Here is a 6,000-nt window from a genome sequence, read left to right on the forward strand (position 1 = left end):
ACTTCAACACCACAGCCGGCCAGAACCCGAATATCGTTTTCGGGGCTTTTCAGTGTAGAGGTGATGATACTAAAGAAGTATGTCAAAATTGTGTCACAAAAGCATCTCAAGATGTTACTAAAAGTAGTCTTGGGTGTCCTAATTCAAACCAAGCTATTATAATATATGATGAGTGTTTGTTAAGGTACTCAAATGAATCGTTCTTCTCAATTATGCAAACTAGACCTGTTATTCATCTATTAAATACTGTTAGTGTCACTAACCCAGATCAGTTTAATAAGGTTTTAGGTGAGGTAATGGATAATACTATAAAAGAAGCGATATCTAACGGTACTTCTTTTAAGAACTACGCGATTGGAGATAAGGATTTAACTCAATTTAGGAAGATGTATGGGTTAGCACAGTGCACTTCTGATCTATCATCTAGTGATTGTAATACATGTCTTCGAGGGGCGGTAGACGAATTACCAAAATGTTGTGGTGGAAAAGAGGGTGCACGAGTTGTTCAAGCAAGTTGTATTGTTCGATACGAGATTTATCCTATTGTTGGAAGTAACTTAGCTTCACCACCAGCACCAGCTCCAGCTCTATCTCCACCTCTAGTACTACCACCAGAGACCAAAACCACCACAACAACAATAACAAACTGTAAGTTTTCTTTCTCATCTTTGAAAATCATATAGGTAGGGTTTTTGTTTTCTCTTAGTCAGATCTGAAATCTGAGTCGAGGTCTGAATAGACTCGAATGATATTTTAGACTGGTTATTTTTGCCCAAACCGTTATGTTTGACTTGTCTGGATGACTATTTAATGTTCAGTTTGGGTCCATTTGAGTCAGACGAAGCATAGAGGTTGTTCAATACTTGTTCATGTAAAAGGTATAGATTGCTTATGGATTTGGGTTCTTATGCAGCAAATGGGACGAATAGATCGACACTTGTTGTCTCTATAGTCGTTCCATTGGTAATTGCAGTACTGCTAACTGTGTTGGAGATTTAAGAAAAATAACAACTATAACATAAAGAATCTAACACCATATACTCAAACCAACTATCCTTCAATCACAAATCTCCATTCATCATAAACACAAACATTGTTGTTGTTCCTTTCATTAACAAAGAAAAAAGACATTAAAAAACATTAGATAATAGTCATAGATACATACCAATTAATTACTTCAAATTTCTTCACTAAGGATCTTCTCCAAAGAAAGCCCTAGTTCTTTCTCTCTCTAAGCTTACTCAAGTTGTAGACATATCAATCTCTACTACCTCTCTTTAATTAATTTAAGGAGTCTTTTTCCTTCTTTGCCCCTTCTAGTTTGATAGACCCATTTACTCAAGCCCACATTTCATATTGGGCCCAAAACCAAATTTGGTTTAAAACCACACTTTCAACATCCCCCTTAAACCAAATTTCCATAGCTTCTCATACCTAACATCCACTTCATTCTTTCAAAGACATCGTGCTTCAAGGGCTTCGTAAATATATCGGCTATTTGATCTTGAGACTTGCAATACATCACTTCAATATCACCTTCTTTAACATGTTCACGAATAAAATGGTAGCGTGTATCAATGTGCTTGCTTCTTTCATGACAAACGGGATTCTTGGCTAAAGCAATAGCCGATTTATTATCAAGGAACACTTCGGTTGGACCAACTTGAGGGCATTGAAGATGCTTCAACATATTTCTTAACCAAATTGCATGACAAACCATAGAGCTAGCGGCTACATATTCCGCTTCACAAGTAGATAAAGTCACAATGGGTTGTTTTTTGGAAGACCAAGTAAATGCCGTGTAACCCATAAAAAATACAAATCCCGATGTACTCTTTCTTTCATCTAAGTCTCTACCCCAATCACTATCGGAATAACCAATAAGCTTAAAATCTTGTGCACAAGAGAAAAATAAACCATCATTGAGCGTACCTTTAATATATCGAAGGAGCCTCTTTGCAACATTAAGAAGAGATTCATCCGGTGTCTCCATGTACCTACTCACTAGCCCAACTCCATAGAGAATGTCCGGTCTTGTACATGTAAGATAACGTAGACTTCCAATCAAACTTTTGAAATATGTAGGATCCACATTACTACTTCTTGTGCATTTTCTCAATTCTACTCCACTTTAAGAGGGGTGTTTACCGGATTACACGACTCCATTTTAAATCTTTTAAGTACTTCCTTAGCATATCCACTTTGAGAAATAAATATTCCATTTTCCATTTGCTTCACTTCGATACCAAGGAAATGACCCATCAACCCAATATCGGTCATATCAAATTCCTTAACCATGCTCTTCTTAAACTCTTCAAATAGTCTTGAATCATTACCGGTGAATATCAAATCATCAACATAGAGACAAACAAATAACATACCTCCATCTTCTTTCATTTTCATATATAAAGTGTGCTCATGAGGACACTTTTCAAACCCATTTTCTTGAAAATACTTATCAATTCTTGCATTCCATGCACGTGGAGCTTGCTTTAACCCATAGAGGGCCTTCTTCAACTTATAAACTTTATCTTCTTTTCCCTTTCTAACATACCCCAAAGGTTGTTCAACATATATCTCTTCCTCTAGGATACCATTCAAAAATGCCGACTTGACATCAAGTTGATAAATCTTCCATGAATATTGAGCCGCTATAGAGATTAACAATCTTATTGTTTCCATACGAGCAACGGGAGCAAATACCTCACTATAATCAATGCCGGCTCTTTGCTTGTAACCTTTAGCTACAAGTCTTGCTTTATATCTTTGGACTTCTCCACTTGCATTCTTCTTTGTCTTATACACCCACTTTACACCAATAGGTTTATATCCCTTTGGTAAACTTGTCAATTCCCAAGTATCATTTTTTTCAATTGCATTAATTTCTTCATTCTTTGCATTTTCCCATTTTTCTTCTTGGATGGCCTCTTCATAACTAATAGGATCACAATCCATGAGAAAACAACACAAGTTCAATTCTTCTTCATTATCCACGACTTCATAAATCTCTCTCAAACTTCTAGTTTTCATTGGCCCTTCATTAGAACTTCCTTCCGATGATGAGGATGATGGAGATGAAGACGATGGTGTTTGTGGGTCTCTTTCAAATTCTCTTGGTGGTGCATCTTCTTCTTCTTCTCCTTCAAGTCTAAGTTCAACTTGAATAATTTCTTTTCCTTTCCATTCCCATGCCAAATCTTCTTCAAATACCACATCTCTACTAAAGAGCACTTTATTGACAATTGGATTAAACAACTTGTAACATTTCATTTGCTCATTATACCCAAGAAAGATACATTTTTCACCTTTGTCGTCAAGTTTTGTTCTTCTTGCTTCTGGTATCTTTGCATAAGCAATACATCCAAATATCTTTAAATGAGATACACTAGGCTTGTAATAGCCCCATGCCTCTTGAGGTGTCTTCATATGAACACTTTTAGTGGGACATCTATTTAACAAGTACACGGCACATGCAACGGCTTCACCCCAAAATTCTCTAGGCAAACTTTTTTCTTTTAACATGCTTCTTGCCATGTTTAATATGGTATGATTTTTTCTTTCGGCTACTCCATTTAGTTGTGGTGTGTATGATGGGGTAAGTTCGTGAATAATTCCATGTTCTTTACAAAACATATCAAAGTCTCTTGAAGTAAATTCCCCACCTCTATCCGATCTTAGTTTCTTGATAAAATACCCACTTTGTTTCTCAACCATATTCTTGAATTCCTTGAACACTTCAAATACTTGGGATTTATTTTTCAAGAAGTATACCCATGTTTTTCTACTATAATCATCAATAAAAGTGAGAAAGTAATTGTTACCTCCATTTGTCATTGGCTTCAATGGACCACAAACATCGGTATGCACAAGCTCCAATATATTAGATGCTCTCCACCTTCCTTCTTTAGAAAAACTTGTTCGATGATGCTTGCCAAAGATACACCCTTCACACACTTTGTTTGGGTGATCAATACATGGTAAGCCCCTTACCATATTCTTGCTTGCCAAGGTCTTCATCCCATCAAAGTTTAGATGCCCAAGTCTCAAGTGCCACAACCAAGATTCATCTTTCACAATAGAGTTTAAGCATTTTGCATCACCATGTTGAATGTTTAAGGGAAATAATCTATTCTTTGCCATCTTTACCTTAGCAATTAGAGTTCCACTTCTATCTCTTAATGTGAGATGAAGATCTTTCAATCTTATATCATAGCCTTTTTCTAAAAGTTGTCCTAAACTCAAAATGTTATTTTTCATTGCGGGAACATAATAAACATCGGAAATATAGTTATGTTTTCCATTTTTTAGTTGAATGAGGATATTACCTTTCCCTAGCACCGGTATCTTTGAGGAGTCACCGAACTTTACACACCCTTTCACACTTTCATTCACTTCAACAAACAATTCTCTTTTTCCACAAATATGATTACTTGCACCGGTGTCGAAATACCAAGTGTTTGTTTGTGATTCATCAAAACCATCACAAGAAAATAACAATGTAGGATCAACATTAATTTCTACTTCATCTTCAACAAGATTTGATTCTTCCTTAACTTCATTTTTATACCAACATTCATTACTATAATGCCCAAGCTTGTGACAATTATAACATTCAATATCCCTTTTGTCTCTACCTTGGTTATTATAAGGTCTAGTAAAGTTTCCTCTACCTCTTCCTCTTGGTTCATTTGTTCTTCCTCTATTAAAAAAATTTCTTCCGCTTTGGCTTCCAAAGCCTCTTCTACGGTTATCATAACCTCTACCATAACTCTCATAGCCTCTTTCTTTTTGGGGTGTATATTGTTTTTCTTCTAAAGTGAGTTTTGCTTGAAGTACTTGATCAACCGAACAATTTGAAGAGGTTGTGGCATTTCTATTCACCCTTTGTTCATGGATTTGCAATGTTCCCATCAATTCTTCTACCGTCATAGATTCCAAGTCTTTTGATTCTTCAACAACAATAACCACATTATCAAATTTAGGTGTCAAAGACCGTAAAATCTTCTCCATCACCCGAACATCATCACATTTTTCACCACACCTTTTCATTTCGTTAACATTAGACAATACTCTTGAAACATAATCGGAGACAAGTTCTCCTTCATTCATACTCAACCTTTCAAATTCACCACGCAAAATTTGAAGACGAACCTTCACCACTTTATCAACTCCTCTAAAAGAATTCTTGAGAATATTCCAAGCCTCTTTCGATGATTTTGCTTCAGACACTTTTTCAAATGTAGAACTATCAATCCCTTGATAATTAAGGAACAAAGCTTTTTTATCATTCTTTCTTGAATCTTTAAGGACATTTTTTTGCAAGTCATTCATAATATCCTCTTCTTCTAAAGTTGGCTCTACATAACCATTTTGAACAATATCCCACAAATCTTGAGATCCCAATAATACACTCATTTGAATGGACCAATGTCCATAATTTTCTTTTGTTAACATAGGTATTTGAGGTTGCACCATATTTGTCATTTTTTCTTACTAGATCCCCAATTTTTTTCACAAACCCTAGATTCTCAAAATGTTGAAATGATAAGATAACATAGCTCTGATACCATTTGTTGGAGATTTAAGAAAAATAACAACTATAACATAAAGAATCTAACACCATATACTCAAACCAACTATCCTTCAATCACAAATCTCCATTCATCATAAACACAAACATTGTTGTTGTTCCTTTCATTAACAAAGAAAAAAGACATTCAAAAACATTAGATAATAGTCATAGATACATACCAATTAATTACTTCAAATTTCTTCACTAAGGATCTTCTCCAAAGAAAGCCCTAGTTCTTTCTCTCTCTAAGCTTACTCAAGTTGTAGACATATCAATCTCTACTACCTCTCTTTAATTAATTTAAGGAGTCTTTTTCCTTCTTTTGCCCCTTCTAGTTTGATAGACCCATTTACTCAAGCCCACATTTCATATTGGGCCCAAAAACAAATTTGGTTTAAAACCACACTTTCAACAAACTGTAGCAGTTT

The sequence above is a fragment of the Eschscholzia californica genome, unplaced genomic scaffold (assembly GCF_041429995.1).
Source record: "Eschscholzia californica isolate CP2 unplaced genomic scaffold, dmEscCali1.0.p SCAF_2, whole genome shotgun sequence".
Taxonomy (NCBI): Eukaryota; Viridiplantae; Streptophyta; class Magnoliopsida; order Ranunculales; family Papaveraceae; genus Eschscholzia; species Eschscholzia californica.